At 38.8% G+C, this 18,843-nt stretch overlaps 1 protein-coding gene across 3 annotated transcripts in view; it reads right to left on the reverse strand.

Annotated features, from left to right (window-relative positions):
* The window catches only part of STK3 (serine/threonine kinase 3), a 114,068-nt gene that overhangs the window by 76,366 nt on the left and 18,859 nt on the right, over positions 1 to 18,843 (reverse strand). The gene's annotated exons all lie outside the window — the stretch shown is intronic.

Raw genomic sequence — 18,843 nt, forward strand, 5'->3', positions numbered from 1 at the left:
GGTAAATCAAATGGGTAATATTTTAGAGCACATAACAAATTGATTAGGTTTCTGTTAATCTGCCAATGCAATAAAAACCTTGCTACATAAAAATAGATAAAGAATGAGAGGTTAATTGTTAAAGCAGGTAAGCTTGGAACCAAACTACATATTAATCAGAATGAAGTGGTATGCCGAGTCCCTCTGTCTTATATTATATTGTGGGAGCTCCTTTGGCACGACTCCTTCAGAGGCTAAAAAAGAAGGTAGCACAGGGGCATTTCCCCCACAAGTTTTGTCTTTCCTGGAAACGCAAATAACAATGGGAGGGGAGAAGCCACAACCTGGATTCTTCCAACATGTCTAGGGCTCCTGAGTTTATTCCAAAGGCAGAGGAAGGAATTGTGCTAATACTGCAGCTTCCACATCACCACCATAATGGGTGTGGGGGAATGGGGGGATGATGCAATAATAAAATGACTGTAATATGCAAAATTGCAGGGTGTGTGCTTTTACTACTTCCCAATGTAAGAATCTCCCAGAAGCTGCCAAACTTTCCTAGAGATAAAGATTTAGCAAAACACTCTCCCTAAAGTGCAAGTTTATTGAACTTCTATGTGGGCATGCATAGAAAACACACATTCACTGCAAAAAAGGGAAAAAGAAAGTACGGTACTTATTTGTGTAGTGCACAGTTATGGGACTTTCTCCCATAGTAGGCAGTGATGGTCACCAACTCAGATGACTTTAAAAGAGGATTGGATAAATTCATGGAGGACAGTACTGAAAGCCAGTAGTCATTATGGCTCTTGCTCTGACCCCACAGCTGGAGGCAGTAATGCTTCCCAATACCAGCTGCTGGAAACCACAGGAGAGGAGAGGGCTCTTGCACTTGGATTCCGCTTGCAGGTTTCCCACAGGCATAAGGACTGCCTCTCCCCATATGTACCAACCCAGACTCTGCAATCATCATCTGAGGCCCTTCTTCATGTGCCACCACCACAAGAGGTCCAGAGGGTGGCAACATGAGGACTGGTCTTTTCTGCAGTGGCTCCCCATGTGTGGAATGCTCTCCCCAGGAAGACTTGCCTGGCACCTTCATTACGTATCTTTAGGTGCCAGGTGAAAACATTTCTCTTGAAGCCAGGCTTTGGGCTCATTCACATTCCGTGGCCTTTTAAATGTGTTTGTGGGAGGGGGGTTATTGGATTGTTCTTGTTTCTATTACGCATTTTGTGTTCTCATTTTGTATTTTTATCCTGTGAACCACCCTGTGATCTTTGGAGGAAGGGCTGTATACAAATTTAATTAATATTTGAATGTTAGAATGATGCAGGATATGAAGATAACATGGCATTAGTGACATATTTGAGAGGAGTATGCAAAATTGGTTTATAAGAACAAAGTTGAAATTTGAACAATATTATGTCAAGCTCAAATAATATAAAGGGGATAAAATTGGAGACATAATAGTTGAAATGTATAATATAAAACAAGATTTGAAAGAAGGTGAAGTTTTGCTGAATAAGATCTTACAAATGAGAACACAGAAAAGGGAGATGTGAGGGAGTCAAGAAAGAGGGTTATGGAAATAATACTTAAGAAATTGAATCTCTTTTTTTCTTTTTTATGCCTTTTTTATGCTTTTTCTGTTTTTTTGTATGTTTTGTATGTTTTTCTTGTATTGACTGTGATGGTGTGTTTTTTTCTCTTTGGTTGTAAATGTGAAGTTGATTATATTGTTTAAAACCTTTAATAAATATTTTATTAAAAAAAACAAATTTAATTAATAGAATCCTCGTCATCGTCTGGTGGGACACTGTGAGAACAGGCTGCTGGCCTAGACCTGGCAGGTTCTCCTTGTGTTCTGATGTTACACCCAAAATGTACATACGTTGTGCACAGTATGTAGTGCAACCCTGAGCCTTAAGCATAACAACTGTGAAAAGGTCTCAGAAAAATTGTGACTATTATAACAGTCACAACCTTTTCACAAATGGGGAAAGCTGCCATCAACATAAAATGTAATATTCTTTCCCAAACTCCATTCAAGTATTTATTTTTCATGAATAATTCAGATAAACTATTAACTTGAGAGAAATCTGGCAACAAGCCAAGCTGTCCATCTGATGTAACATAATAATCCCTTCTACAATGATTTTCTTTATCAGGTTTAATAAAGATACTCTAATTTAAGGCATAGTATCTTCCAGTTAGAATTTCAGAACAGGCTTAGCAATGATCAACAGATTCATCTTAGAAAGTCTGCAAATCCAAACTAATTGTTTAGCAGCATACTTGAATTTAAAATTAAGGACATGCCAAGATAAAGTATTTGCTTGTGACCTTGACAATAACCAGGTTGAACCTGGAAAGTTGGAAAGTTGTCACATAATGTTCAAGTTAGAATGGCAGTTTTGCAGTAGCTTAAAAAAAAACTAAAGGGGGAAAATGGTCTAACTACTGTTTTCTTTAGTATCATCATCATCACAGAGTCAGCTGAAGTTCCATATAGTAATTAACAGTGACCTATGACACAAGGACTCACTATAAAACTTATTATATAAACCACTATATACAGGATAATTAGAGTATATTCCAACCCTTCAGAGTTTATTTCACTTTACAAGGTTGTTTGAGAATCAGCTCCAAAGCAACTCAGAACCACACGACAAAATTGCTTTGGCCATGTGAAGGAAACAAACATCCATTACAGTTAAATGCTCAATATACATTGCTCAGTTTACTACAGAAGATAGCTGAGTTACTAAGCTTGCACATAAAAGTTGATAAAAACAAATCCCGTTGCTAGACTGGGAGCGGAGTTGGGGCCAAAGCTTTCCTCTCGTCGTAAATAACTAGTGTGGGGTAAGAAGGAAGATTCTGAACAGGAATGCAGCAGGCTCAAAGGATTAAAAAGCCCACCTCTCTCCACACCAGTGATGATCCCACTTATCCCCCAGCCCACATAAAGTAAGTGTGTGTGTGTGTGTGTGTGTGTGTGTGTGAGAGAGAGAGAGAGAGAGAGAGAGAGAGAGAGAAACACACATACACTGATACCTCGGGTTAAGTACTTAATTCGTTCTGGAGGTCCGTTCTTAACCTGAAACGGTTCTTAACCTGAAGCACCACTTTAGCTAATGGGGCCTCCTGCTGCCGCTGGAGCCCGATTTCTGTTCTTATCCTGAAGCAAAGTTCTTAACCTGAAGCACTATTTCTGGGTTAGCGGAGTCTGTAACCTGAAGCGTATGTAACCCGAGGTACCACTGTATATACACACACTATAAGACGAGGGGCTGTAGCTCTGCATGCAAAATGTCCCAAAATAAATTCCTAGCAATTTCAGATGGGGGGGGATCCTTGTATGAAAACATGGGAGAGCTGTTGCCAGTCAATGTACACCAGAGAAAGCTAACACTGTGCCTCCAAATGTTGCTGAACTTCCCCCTGCCCCCATCAGCCCGTCAGCATACCCAATTATCGGGGGTGATGGGAGTTGTAATCTACCAACATCAAGGTGGATAACTTATTAGCTATCTATGCTGCAGACAGTACTGAGGCAAGAGGCATTGTCTCTCAGTCTGGCTCACAACAAGGCAGCTTCCTTGTACAGTGGTACTTCGGGTTACATACGCTTCAGGTTACAGACTCCGCTAACCCAGAAATAGTACCTCGGGTTAAGAACTTTGCTTCAGGATGAGAACAGAAATTGTGCAGTGGCAGCGCGGCAGCAGCAGCGGGAGGCCCCATTACCTAGAGTGGTGCTTCAGGTTGAGATCAGTTTCAGGTTAAGTACGGACCTCCGGAATGAATTAAGTACTTAACCCGAGGTACCACTGTACATCTCTTTTGACCCTTAGCAACCTGGCCATCCCAACAAGTGTGGAACATGTATTATGTGGCACCTGTAACAGCGAGAGTTCTGCCAATCAAAGTGGCTGAAAGGGCTTATATAGGGTAAGTAAGGCGATCTCATAGGTAAACCGGTCCCAAGTTCTTATGGGCTTTATATACTAATAGTAACACCTTGAACTTGGCCCGGTAGCAAATCAGCAACCACTGCAGATCTCTGAGAACAGGTGTTATATGCTGACAAGGCCTCACTCCTATCACTGCACCAGTAGTTTAGCTGTCCATAATTTGCACCCATAAACTGCAAATACTCTTAAAATTATGACCTTTGGATATTATTTAATGCAAACTATGATAGGATGGTACAGCAGAAAATGTCACAGGAGGAGGAAAAGATAAGGGAACAATTGTCACATGATTAAGAGCAAAGATTACCAAAGGATAGGCATTTTATCTTCAACTACAAGATTATTCTGCAGTTTTGCACAGGCTATGATAACAATTCAAGAGGTCAAACGTGTAAAAGTAGCTTTCTAGCACTTTTCAAGCACGATACTTTCAAAGAAGCTCAATTTGATTAACTTTAGTTATACATGCTAGCCACAATGGATTATGTTCTACCTCTGTGTGCCAATTGTTGGTAATTACCTGAGACCTCTGGGTATAGGGCGGTATATAAAGAAGAAGAAGGAGGAAGAGGAGGAAGAGAGAGTGTAAGATACACTCAAGAACAACAACAACAAGAAGTGGGGAGAGTGTAAGATGCACTCAGATACATATTGCAGATGTCTTCTAGATATCTGGTTGGCCACTAGGAGAACAGGATGCTAGACTAGATGGGCCTCTGATGTGAGCCAGAAAGACTTTTTTAAAGTTTGCACTAATGAAGCTGTCTAGAGATGGGTTTGAATCAAACCATACGTGACGGCAAAAGAGCCATTCTTTGAAAATGGATTCGCCCTGATCATATGTAAAGCAGAGGGTAAGAGTGCACAAAGGGCCCACAGGTTGAAGCTGTTGAATTTTTGCCACTTTTTCTTATCTGGCTCACTCACCTGCCCAACCCCTGGGACATCTATTCTGCAACTAGACTCCAATACCAGAAATGAGCCTGCAATAAAGGAAGTGCTATGGGGAAGAACAGTGTGTGGGGTCTGTCACAATCACACATTGTCTGGCCCACAGTTTCTACATTATTTCTTTCACATCAAAAACAAGTGTTTTCTTTTCTCTCTCTTTTATTCTTAACTGACTGATCTAGCTTCTATAATAACTGCAAATAGAAATCTAAGCAACTGTGTGTAAATATTCCCCACGTGATCTTTAATAACATATAAACAAGCCTGCCGCATGTTGGCTACAACACACAAAAGAAATCTCACTGATCTCCGTAGGGATCAGTGTACTTAACTTTTTGTGGATTGTACATGGATCAATTGCTATTAGTGGGTTTCAAATAATTACAGAATTTCAACATTCTATCCCGAATCTCTGCAGAGATTCCCTGCACCAGTGACTGGTCAGGCTTCATATAACCAGAACTATAGAACCAAAAAGCCAGAAAAAGACACTTTTTTTCTCTCTCTTCTGCCCCTACCTTCTTCTGGCAAAGTCAATATAAACTGCACATGAAGATAAAACATGTCACTTGTATTTGTACTAGTCTTCTTAAAACTACCTACAGTATTCACCTGGCTCTGGTCTAATTTATCTCTCAAACTGACCATTTCTTGGTCACCTGCCTATGCTCCTAGAGGGGCACTGCCTAGGACTGAGCCTCTTGCATAGGTAACAGACCCTTCTTGCAGGTGTTTGCCACTCCCCAACCTACAAGTCCATTTTAAAAAGGATTAAATTGGCTAAAATAACCCTATACTGATGTGAGACAGTCAAGTAAGTTTGAGGGAGGAAATGCTATTTTCCAATAGTAAAGAATAAAAAGTAAAAATTTAGTATTTTAAAGAGTCCAAAACAGGTAAAACAGATGTCTAAACCTGTTTCATATCTCAGATTTTATTTATCAAACAGGGAATTTTTTCCAACTTTCTCCTTTCCTGTATGAGACCCAAACTATGTGATATTTTGTTTGTGTTACAATTATACTAATTCAATGCAGGTCATTTGCTTTTTACTGAGTCCAGATGACATTTAGTAAACTAAACATGGAACAATTAGCTTTGAAAAAGTAAGGATTGCAATTGCCGTTGGGTAGGTCATACAGTGGCTACAGAACACTATTGCCTTGGATAACACCAAAACAGAAGAATTAAGAGCAACTAATATTTCTGCATTGTTTTCCTGTTTCTCATCTTCAAACTGACATTTAAACTGAAATTGCTTAATCACTTGACAGGCAAGAACAGTAGCTTTATACAATATTTTCTTTTCTATATCTTGGCTTAAACATGGATTGTTGGTACCTCTAGGACACGAATAATGTAATTTGCACTTCTGTTTAAATGTCAGGTGGCTACCTAATTTTCAAGCTACTCTAATAAAAGGGGGGGGTGCAGATTCAGTGACCATTAAGAACAACAATAGTCTAAAGCTTGCGCCCTGCTTTTCCAATAACATTTGTACTTTTAAGACAACCTAAACAACTATATTAAATAATTAGGAATCTAGTCAGTTTTACTGACATCACTGGCTATCAACGTGGGAGGGTGATATTCAAGCTTATAAGCTTTGAATGAAATGATGTAAGTAGACTGGAAGTTGAAACTTGAAATAACACTAGCAAAGGCTAGCACGCTAGATTAGGAGGCACACAGAAGGTTGGGTGGTACACACAGTTCTGTCTGCTGCCATTCTTCCCACATCTGCTGCCTGAGGCAGCTGCCTCACTTTACCTAACAGTAAGGGGAGCCTTGAACAGAATGCAAAAACAAATGAGATTGTAAAGTAAGGCACTTTGGGGCAGCAGCTGTAATCATAATTTTACATATAATCTGAAGTAACTCTTGGTCATTCAAATAAAAATTGGTCAGCTGTGAAGGTCACAGCGTATTTTGATTTGAATACACAAATCAACTTTCAGGTTGTGCTACAATTACAATTACAATTACATATATAATATTGCAGGAAAACATCAACACAGAGAGCAAGTATTTGGAAACAATTGAGAAGCATGTTCTTGACCAAGAAGCCTTCCTGCTGACCAACACCTTTACATACCAACTTAAGATCCAGGTAAAGAGCTATCTACTCTAAATAAGTTTAGCAAAAATCATCCAGTCTCCAAATATATCTTCAACCAGTACAAAGTCTCTTCACTTCTGAAAAAAAGTTAGAAAAACCACTCTTATCTTTATAATCAAACACAATAGGAAAGAGTGTGTTTTATATAAACACCAATTTCTTAAGAACAATTGTTTCAGCATCCTGCACGTCTTGTGCCAGCTTTTGAATAATGTTGAAGCCATCCAAGTTCAGAAATAAGACTTTCACTATCAAACAATATATGCAGCATAGCAAAGAATTATAAATCTAGAGCTACCCATCATATGCAGTTTTTAAAAGTGTGTTAAATACAAATCTATATCATGGAAAGAAGATTTCAAAATGTGTTTAACTGAACTACCTCAGCAAAGTTGCATTAAATTATAAATTGAATAAAATTATATTTAATGCTAAATTCAAGGAGCACTCATTTTACAATTCTGCTGGTTATATTTCAGTATGCCTTATTGGCAGATCTCTGCCATTTGGACTTAATAACATCTCATAAATGATCCTCAAAAAAGGAAGGAAAAGACATCTTTAGTTGACTGTCATTGAAATGGTTATTTAAACCTAAGCAATCACACAGTTCTTTCAAATTCTTATCGTATTACCAAAATTTCATCAGAAGCATATGTTAGCAGCACAATTTAGCTAGAATTATTGAACAACTTTTCTTTCACTTTCATAACAAATTAGGCAATGCATAGTTGATGCATCTGAAAAAAGTTACAGAATCACAGCCGTAAGGCAAAGCACTGGGTGTCATAATCTAAACCATCTCTGGCTAAAATTCAAAGGGAAAGAAAATCAACATATTGCTTCGTACACTAAATTACTTTTATTGATTATCTTCTTTATTTGCTAATCCCCAATGGGAAACCATAGGCTGCCATTGAAGCATTAAAAGCTTAAAGGAATTCTGAAAATCTAATGCAAGACTCAGTAAGATTCATAAGCAAAGGGAAAAGCAGAATCTACATAGCAGCTCAGTTTACACACAATGTTAACCCAAACCGTGGGTAAATGTGAATGTGTCAATGTACAGGTACTCCCTGGGGGAAAAATCACAGCCACTTCACTCTTCTCTGCTGCTGTTGTACCACCCAGAATTAAGCCATGGCTTGGCCTAGTGCTGCAAGAACACGGAGTATGTTGTTATTCCATTAAATTTCAAATCAAAGCTTATGGGTCAACCAAGAAATTCCAACACCCATCATATGTCACCTTGTATACACACAAATAAATGAATTGGCTGACCAGACCAGAGACAATATGAATACAAGTTTTGATTTAGATGCCTGAACACCACCTTACCAACCCAGCAAGGGAATTTTGTAACTGATGCTAAGCTTTGAAGAAGCTTGCAGCACTCTTAACAACTCTCATAATTAACCCAAAGTAGAAGCAGATGCTATACATATGTTGCAATGAGATGCTGATCAGTTTGAAACAATTGGGTATACCTTTCAAGTTAAGGCATCCTATAGAAAACATATCTGCCTATCAAAATTCAAGAGCATACAAATGTGGTTTTAAAACTAGTATCAAATTTATGTTTTGAGAATGTGATTATGCAACATTGTAGGTGCAACATTGCCCATAGAAAACCTTTTTATGTGTGTCCAGTGCAAAAAATATGGGCAATTAGAAGTGCTACTGCTAAACCCCTGCTTTTCAAAGCAGAAGCCTTACAGCCTAGATTACAATATAAGTAAAATAAATGCAGACTACTACAAGCTAAGAGCATAACCCAGCCAAATATTGGCTGGATGACACACAATATGAGATCTAGTTGGAGAACTATTTGAATTGTTTTGCTTGTTTCCAACAGATAAAATTAAATATATAATATAATTAGGTGGGCCTGGCTATCAATGCATTTATTTACCATTTAATATTTCTAAACTTTCCCCATTGCAAAGGAAAACAAATGCTACAAAAATGTAACAGCAGCAGATACAATGTGACAAACTATACCAATATTTTATTTAATGCATAATAACCTGCTAGAAATTTTTGGGACACTGATGCAGCACAAACACATCAGAAATAGATCATTAGGATATCAGCAGAATTCAGAAAGGTGGTCAAACCACTCTTTGTGACATAGGAACCTTTTATTCAGAGTTAGGGCTAGCAACTGGAAAAACAACTCCGTGGCACTATTTTCCTTTGTCTCGAAATTAGAAAATGGGTAGAAAAAAATTGGAAAACACTGGCTGCCAGTTTACTACCATGCTGAGTTCAATGTGGTATTATTGAATTAGGACTAGTTTACTTAAGGGATCACCTTAAGCCAACATGCTGACTCGATCACTTAAATCTGCAGAACTGGCACTTCTATAAGTGCCACACATTGTCCATCCCGCAATTTGAAACTCTCTACCTATTTACATTAGGAAGGTACCACAATTGTATTCCTTTGTAGTCCTTTATGGATACTTTTTGCTGATTTTATTCTTCTGTGTTATATACTGCCTCGATATGTTCTTTTATGAAAGTGTAGATTATAAATATGCAAATAAACAAAATAGATGCCTGCTGAAAACCTTTTACTGTTTTGCTGCAAGTATCCAGACTATTTGGTTGCATCAGTCTTTAAATTCACTTCAGGTGTTTTATTGTTTTTATCAGCTTTTAAATGTTCTAAGTATGTGGAGGTTTTTTTATTCTTAATTGTATTTTTATCACCAAAGTACTTACTGCCCTGGGCTCCCTTAGGACAGAGGGCAGGATATGAATTAAATAAATAAATTATGTAGCCAAGCAAGACCATCTGCACTCTGCCTTCAATATGCAGATTGTAGGGGCTGGATCATGCCCAAAATTCCACTGGGCCAGGCTTCCCCAACATGGTGCCTTCCAGTTGTTTTAGACTGTAACTCTCACCAGCCCCATCTGGCATGACCAAGGGTCAGGAGTTGTAATAGGTAACATCTGGAGTGCACCAGCATAGGGAAGGCTGTTCTGGGCCAAGGAATGCCTGAAAATGCTTGCTCCTTAATATAACTGGGTAGCCTGGAACAAAACTGGAGAGCAAAAATGGTCCTGAGCCAAGCGCAGCAAGTGTTTTACACATGATGGAATCAGAGCAGATCTGCTCCAGACCAAGCAAGGGAGTAGCTAACTTGGCTGATTCGGGAAAATAGCAAGAGCAAATTACATTAGCAGAGAACTATTCTTCCCAAAGGGAAGAAAAAAACCCAACACATACTATACAAGAGATCAGTTCACCCATGACTGCTATTTTTTAAGGGACCATTCTGGTGTTATTTAATACTGCAGAAGAGTAATTATTACTTTAAAAAGGAATAATCCCCTGTCCAATTTCCCTTTGGCCACCAGCATACACAACTCACTTAGATACCATTTTTAAGGAGGGGAAGAATATGCTATACAAAATCCGTGTGGCCTTTAAGACAGCATGGCATTTTCCATTTTACTAGTTTGTCACCATCCCTGCAAAGAGAATTTTTCAACAACACAAATGGTACCTGGAGTGGCAGCCAAGGTTTTCCAGGTTTTATTGTCCCGCCCCTGCCTTTTCTAACATACCACCCAAAAAACAAAGCTAGGGACTCATAATGCTTAAAATTCCATACACATCTTTAAACATTTTAACCCATGCTCATAGTCAATGTAAACTTACTGACACTGTCAAAAAGGCACAAGAGCAAAACTCTGGAGGTAACATTTGTGTTGGCTCTCTCTCTTTCCCATGGGAACCTCAATAATGAAAACTAACTCACATCTGGAAGCAACCTTGGATTCATACAATGTTAAAAATAGACCATGCAAGCTAAAAATATGAACTTTTAGGTCTATTTCTCAGGACAAGAGCTGCTTATTGCTTTAAAACACACATTCTTACTTCTTGCCTTGTAAAATGTAAATCATAGTTTAATTCTCTTTTCATTTAGAGTGCTAAACATGAAGACAATTTTAAGATTAATCTGTGTTTAAAAAAAATTGCAAATTATGCACCACAAAGTCTTGCTCTACAGCTATGTCACAAACTATAACAGATGTGTTATACCTCTGTTTAAATATTTAGTCAGCAAACTAAAGGAATAAAAAGAAAAGGCCAGAGTGATTTCATCCTTTGCTTAAACCAGGGTGGTCTGCTGGTAACTTTTGGTACCAGTAGTGTTGCTGGGGGAACAAAAATGAAACCAGGTGCCATCAAATTCAAATTAAAGATTTTGTGTTCCTTTAAACAATCCTAAACCAAGTTTCCATAAACTCCTTAACTTATACTACTACAAAATTTGACTATTTTATAACAAGAAAGGAATGATAAGTTATCCTTAGACCATCAAATTCTAGCTACAACAAATTTAGATTGATTGGCACCTCTTTTTAAATAAGACTCTTACATTTAATATGCATCATATCCAACAAAACATAACTTGGAATTATGTTGTCTTTGAATAAGCACAGACATTACATGTGTACAAATTTTAAATAGACTTTATCCCAGTCTTATATTTTAACCAACTTGCAGTCCAAATAACCTTAACATTTCAGCAAAGTCAATCATTATACAGTGGTGCCCCGCAAGACGAAATTAATTCGTTCCGCAATTTTTGTCGTCTAGCGAATTTTTCGTCTTGCGAAGCACGAAATCCCATAGGAATGCATTGAAAATCAATTAATACGTTCCTATGGTCAAAAAAAGTCCAAACAAAGCCAAATTTGGTACAACAACAGTTTATTAACTGCTCTTTAAAGTCACACATACTGTAAAGAGCAGTTCAAAAATTTAAGGGAAAATAAATTAACTTTATAAACAAAACATGTCTTTGTTTTTAGTCAAAGAAAAAAAGTCGCGAGACGTTTTCGTCTTGCGAAGCAAGCCCATAGGGGAAATTCGTCTTGCGAGGCAAATCGCGAACGGAAAAAACTTTTGTCTAGCGAGTTTTTTGTATTGCGAGGCATTCGTCTTGCGGGGCACCACTGTATTAGGTTTCGTAAAGAAAATGCAGGATGGAAGCTTTAGATATTCTTTTGTAAAATTTCAAAGGAGAAAAAACTATAGTCAATCTTAGGGGGTAAATAAGTGTACTGCTGCATTTTAAAAGCATAGTGTTTTGAATGTGGGTGTTTGCTAGTCAAGTCTCTGCACTTTGCTTTCCCAAATAATCAGTTATTCTGACAGAAATACTTAAAATTCATAATGAAAACACTGAAGAATCTCACTTTTGATCTACGTTTTCTATGCTATTGCCCACAGAAATCTCGGCACTCTATCACCTAACAATGAAATGCCATATTGTTCAACAGAGTTCATATAACAAGAACACCTGGGCAATTGTGAATTATTGAAAGGTTATTAACAAAACACATATATATATAAAGTTACAGAGAGTAAATACACATAAACACTAGCTGGGAGAGCAATCCTATAAACAATAAGATGGCATAAAGCAAGCCAAGGTAAGCTGGCATAAAGTTACAGCGGATCCAAACCAAATTCAGCAGGATAGAGGGTAAACAAGCCTTTAAAAATAGTGTTCTGCACTGGATTGTCAGGTGACATAATCAAGCTTAGCATCCAACCGCTCTGGTCCGCCATGCCACACCCCTGGAATGCCCCTTTTGCTGGCTGGGCAAGTTGTGCCAGCATATCATTAGCTGAGCCACAGTTAAGGGACTTAACACCAGCTGAGTCAGGAATCATCTGGCAAAGCTGGAGACCAGCTGCATTCTAAGCTGCTCATCCTGGTGAATCTTGCCATAGGATTTCACAGTCTATCACAGAACAGTCTACTCCAGAACAATAGGCAGCAGAGTCCTCAACTGTGAGTTGAAAGAGGGGCAAACAGCTGATTCACACATGTATATATGTGCATGCACGCCTGCCGTTTCTTAATGATCTTCAGAGAAGTTCTGTGTTCCATGTTGGTCCCTTTCCGTGAAAATAATAAAAGATATTGTGCCATCTTAAAGACCAACACATTTATTAGAGCATAAGTGTTTTGTGGACTCAAGCCCACTTTGTCAGATGAATGAAGTGGAACCTTAGCTGGCATGTATGTAAAGGAGAAACTTGTAAAGGTGCAAGTATAATGGGAATGAGATGCAAAAACTGAAGTCAGTGATTATTACAGCTGAAACTTATGTTAAATATCACATCTTTTATGGTATCAGATTAGCAATAATTTATTCAGCTGAGTAAACTGCCATGTTGCAATGAGTGAAGTGTGCTTGAGTCCACAAATGCTTATGCCATTATAAATATTTTAGCCTTTAAGGTGCCACAATGGCTAAATGTTTCAGCCAGCGCGGGTGATATAGAAGCTTTATCTGTAGTGTTTTGTTTGCAATGACTATTTCACAATTGCAAGTAATAATAGGATAGGGAGGCGTGATAGGGAGGGGTCTCTATTGACTACTGACGGAAGCAGAATGAACTGCATCTTTGCTCCAGAAATCAAGGAAAGCAACCCACCTTTCAATCATCTTCCAATCACACCAGAAGAGGAAGAAATTGAAATGCAAGTTAATGGGACTCCCTATCAGTACTGCAGGGTGAGCAATGGACTGTTTGCTTTCTTCCTTTTCCAGTTGGCCTCCAACCCCCAGCCAAGTCAGATTTTCTGCACCATCGGGAGTTCCCAAGATTACATATTACCTTGAAGGTGTAAGCAAACAGGCAAGGACATCTGCTATAGCCTTACCAGTCAATGAGAACAAAAAGTTACACCTTGGAAATGACCAAGCTGAAGAGCACAATGTGACAGAAGATCCTGGTCACAAGCACCTGTGGCCCATTTTGACCTTCATGTTGCAGAACAGTTTTGTCTTGCACTTTGATCCAAAGGGAGACTTAACTCTTTCTCATCACAAGCAATCATGCTCTGTAGCAGTTTTAAATTCTTTCAGCTTGTTCAGAGTTTTATTTATAACTTTTCTCTTGGGAAAAGGAAACTAGTGCATTACCACACAATAATAATTCACAATGAGCAAGATTTGTTGAATACTTTAACCACAATGACTGTTCCATCAAATATATCTTCAACAAAGCTTAAAAGTTGTAGGTCCTTATCCAATGTGTATAGAAGACCAAAGCAGACATCTATCGACATCAATGGAGGTTGAATAAGCTCTTAACTATTGCTACAGTGCCTTTGAAATTAATATTCCCATCTCAAACAATTTCCTATTAAAACATCCTGAAAATAAATGAATAGAACCATGGAACTGCTCTTTTTTCAGATTAGCACTTGTAAGTATTTGAATTATGTAACAAAAATATACAGCATCACATGAAACTAACCAACATCATACTTCCTTTACAGTTATTTTAGTTAAGGTTTCAAGTTAACTCACTGGCGTGTAATTATGAAATTATTGTTCTGATCCTCTGCTTACTTTGAAAGTGATTAATCAAAGTCAGAGAAAGCCAACCATCAAGTCAAGTATGTTTCAAATTTCCTATTCAAGGATAAAACTAAAAAGATGAGCTAATTTTACTTTAATTAAATCCTCATTTAGATGTCTGAAATAAATGTTTTCTATTTAAGTTTCAATTAGACTCAAGCTGTAGTCCAAATTTCATATATTCTTTCCTTCTGCTACTTTATTACACATTCCCAATTAAGTTTTCCTACTTATGCACTCAACAACATAAAAGGTTTAAAATATTTTTCCTTGACTTTGTAACAATACAGAAACACATTTTGAAATCCTGCAATAAGGCCTTTTTTTCTATTCTACTCACTACCTGTGGACGTTTGCATGAAGTCTCCTCTAAAAGGAATTCAGTGGGAAATTCCTGCCCATAGTTTGTCATACCCTAGTTCAGCCCAGCATGGACTTCCCCACTATGGACAGGAAATGGGGAGGGGCGCATAGTAGTGAATGGAACCCCAAACCAATCAAGAGTGACAGATTCAGGAGAGAAAATGGTCGCTTGTAGGTAAGTCTGGTTTGCTCAGAACAATCTTCCTTGAAGGTGTTACAGTTTATACATAATATAATACACTAGAGAAAGTCTGCACTTTAGAGAATTGGATTCTTTCATCCTTTTTCCAATGTCATTTGCTAAAGAAAAAAACATTCGGCATGGAATCTGGGGGGAAGACCATGGGTGAAAAAAACATAATATCATGTTAAACAATTTCTGCAAAACTGTAGAAAAAGAAATATTGGAACATTAATATGGGAATGTTCACTATACCTACTAGACTACAAGCACAAACTGTATGTCTGTATTGGCCCACTTGGCTGGTTGTATTAAGCCAGGGGTAGGTAACCTAAAGCCCAGGGGCCGGATGCGGCCCAATCGCCTTCTCAATCCGGCCCACGGACGGTCCGGGAATCAGCGTGTTCTTACATGAGTAGAATGTGTGCTTTTATATAAAATGCATCTCTGGGTTATTTGTGGGGCATAGGAATTTGTTCATATATTTTTTTCCAAAATATAGTCCAGCCCACCACATGGTCTGAAGGGCGGTGGACCGGCCCATGGCTGAAAAAGGTTGCTGATCCCTGTATTAAGCCATAGATAAAAACAGTGATTTAATGTGAATGAAAAGTTTTTGCTCGGCTATTCTCCCACTTCTGCTGCACTGCCAGGAAACAAGCCAGTGTCTGGCTTGCTGTGATGTTCAAACCCAGGCTTGTGATTTGTTTCTCTCCAAACAAACCATGAACAGCAAGCCAAGAGAAACCTTGGTTTCTGCTCATAATTTGTTGGGGTTTATTTTTCAGTGCCATGGCAATTGCCTGTGTTGCACCTTCTTGTAAGCTGTCTACTAACATATATCAGGCACCTACTCTTTGGAATTCTTTTCCTTTAAAAATCAAACAGGTGCTTTTTCTGTTCTTTTTGTCACCTACTAAAGGCCTTTATCTTCCATCAAGCTTCGGGGGCTCTTTCCCAGTCAGAAGTGAGATATTTATTTAATGAATTAGAATAGAATAGAACAGAACAGAATAGAATGTTGAATTTTGTAACACGGTAGTAACTGTTCCTAATCAATTCAGCAACACTTACATCTCACACCAGTCCATGGGCACCACTTAACATTAAGTCCAGGGTTGCTGCCTTTGGTCGGTTCCATGCCCAGCTCTTTATGGACACAGTCATTTAGGGTTTCCAAACGTGTACCTCTTTGTCACAACTGGAAGATATACCCAACCAGCCTATGTGAGGGTAACTGAAGGCACTCATAACTAAGAAACTTTCTCCTTTGGATGCCTCCTTTATTTTGTTCTTCATCTCAAGAAGACCCTGGATGTTTTGGCCAGAGGGGCAATAGTGTATCACCAATACAAAATTAATTTTGGGACCTGGTATTGCCACTAACAGTGTTTCCATGGAGGAGTATGCCCTGTTTGGGATTTCTAGCTACTTGGGCTGTGCACTCTATAATGCAGAGTTGCACACCACCTCCAGAGTATACTCTTCTCTATATTTCCTATAGAGTTTGCATCCAGAGATAACTGTGTCCAACTTAATTTCTCCATTCCACCAGGTTTCCATTATGCTCACTATATATCTGCACTCCAGCTTACCCAATCTTGGTATGAAAGCTTCTAGTGTTAGTATATCAACAGCCTCTAATCAAGGGAATGTGGCCATGACAGAAGAACATTTGTCCACCCTTGTTTTAGGCAATCATGTAATAGACATGATCCAAAACCACCTTGGGGATGTTGAAGTGTATTTAGTTGCCAGGTGTTGTCTTGCTTGTTGAAAAAAGGAAAGGGTAACATTCAATAGCTAATAATGTTCAAAGTAAAATAAAAAAATAAAAAAGTTAACTTTTCAGTTTATACAGACACTGATCCTCAGCAGACTGCCCAAATCTAGACTAAGGCTATATGGCAATATAAACAGCATCAAGAGTTCTGTGGCAAAAGGCAGCTGCTTGTAAGATACATTGGAAAGAAACTGATCACAAGCAGATTAGTCCATGGTGGCAGTGACACAAGCTAAGCAGGAGGTATGGATAATCTGGGTAAGTGCCATGGAAAAATAAATATCATGATTGGACTTAAGGCAAATGGAAACATTTCAAATTGGCTTCCTACGGTATTTTGTGGAACATATGATGTCCACATGTCCATTACCAACAACTTCAGCATAGAAAACAATAAAGGCAAACGCTGGATATGTTTTCAAGAGCTTACATTACTAGCCTCTCCCAAGACAAAACAGCATAAATTAGAGGGGGGGGCAAATTTGCAATGCTAGATTGCTTATACAAAAGGTTGGCAATGTTTTCTTGGAGTGCCACCAGGGCTGAAGCCTTCTTGGAAAGCTTATGTGGGTGTATTCTAAAGGATAAAGGAAGGAAAAGGAAAGTAAGCCCAGGGTTAGGTTCCAGCTGGGCTTCAGAGGCCTCCACGGTGTTCCTCACTTTCCAAGAGATTTGCTGGGTGACACTAGGTAAAGCACAAACGCCATTCTCTAGACAATATATGTGAAGTACCTACTTCAGAGTGTAAGATATACAGAAATAATTATCTTGGGACTATATACATAGAATCACCAAGGCTTCAAAAGAGGATTTGGAGATCATGCTTTACATTTTAATTTGTCTATCAGATCTAATCCCTCAAACTTGAAAAGCAAGTAAGGTAAAGGTAAAGGGACCCCTGACCATTAGGTCCAGTCGTGGCCGACTCTGGGGTTGCGGCGCTCATCTCGCTTTACTGGCCAAGGGAGCCAGCGTACAGCTTCTGGGTCATGTGGCCAGCATGACTAAGCTGCTTCTGGCCAGAGTAGCGCACGGAAACGCCGTTTACCTTCCCGCCGGAGCGGTACCTATTTAGCAAGTACTCATCATGAAAATGTATAAACTATATTGTAAGAAAAGTGAGAGCTAAGTAAAATACTAAGAAAGAAGTTCTGGGTGTAGAAACATAGAACCGGCCGAAGCACAGAAGAAGAGTAAGAAGGGGGTTCAATTTTAAAAGCAAAATGTGGGTACTGCAGAAAGAGTGAACTGACTGTTGAAATGTTGAAAGTTTTTTTGCTCTATCACAAGTTTTGACACACTGGACATTTCCACATACTACAAGTCACAGAACCATACAATTGGAGGGAGGCATTGGAGGCCATCCAACAGCCTGCTTGATACTAGAAATTCAGAGCTAGAGAGCATCCCCAACAGAAGGCTGTCTAACTTCAGCCTGAAGACCTCCAGTGAGGGATAGCCCAACAGTCCTTTAGGTAACTGGTTACACTGTTGAGCTGATATAACTACAAAGAAGTTCTCCCAATATTCATTCATTCATTCAATCAATCAATCATTCCTCCTGCCCTTCCTCTCAAAGGAGCCCAGTGTGGCAAACACATCAATATATATTTAAGTATTCTAAAAAGAGTTAAAAACATTATCTCAATCAGTGATCTCAGGTTTGCCAGGAACAGTGTATTTCAGACTTCAAGTGCCTAGGGTAAACAGTAATGTTTTTTAATTCCTCTTGAAAGTTAATGAAGAGGGAGACAGAAACACCTCATCTAGGATGGCATTCTGTGAATGGGGAACTGCCACCGGGCAGCCCCCACTGGTGGCAGCACCAACAATATTCAACCAATGTAATTAAAGTTGGTGGCTATCAAGAATAAGACAAATTCATAGACTATAAAGCTGTCAACAGCTACTAGCTACAATGGTTATGTTATCCCCTCCACTGTCAGAAGAAGCTGTGTATGTCTGAATACCAGTTTCTCAGAATAACAAACAGAGAGTGCTGTAGCACTCAGGTCCTGCTTGAGGGCTTCTCATAAGAATGTGGTTGGCCAACGTGAGAGCAGGATGCTGAACTAAATGG

The sequence above is a fragment of the Podarcis vaucheri genome (assembly GCF_965113315.1).
Source record: "Podarcis vaucheri genome assembly, chromosome: 8".
NCBI lineage: Eukaryota > Metazoa > Chordata > Lepidosauria > Squamata > Lacertidae > Podarcis > Podarcis vaucheri.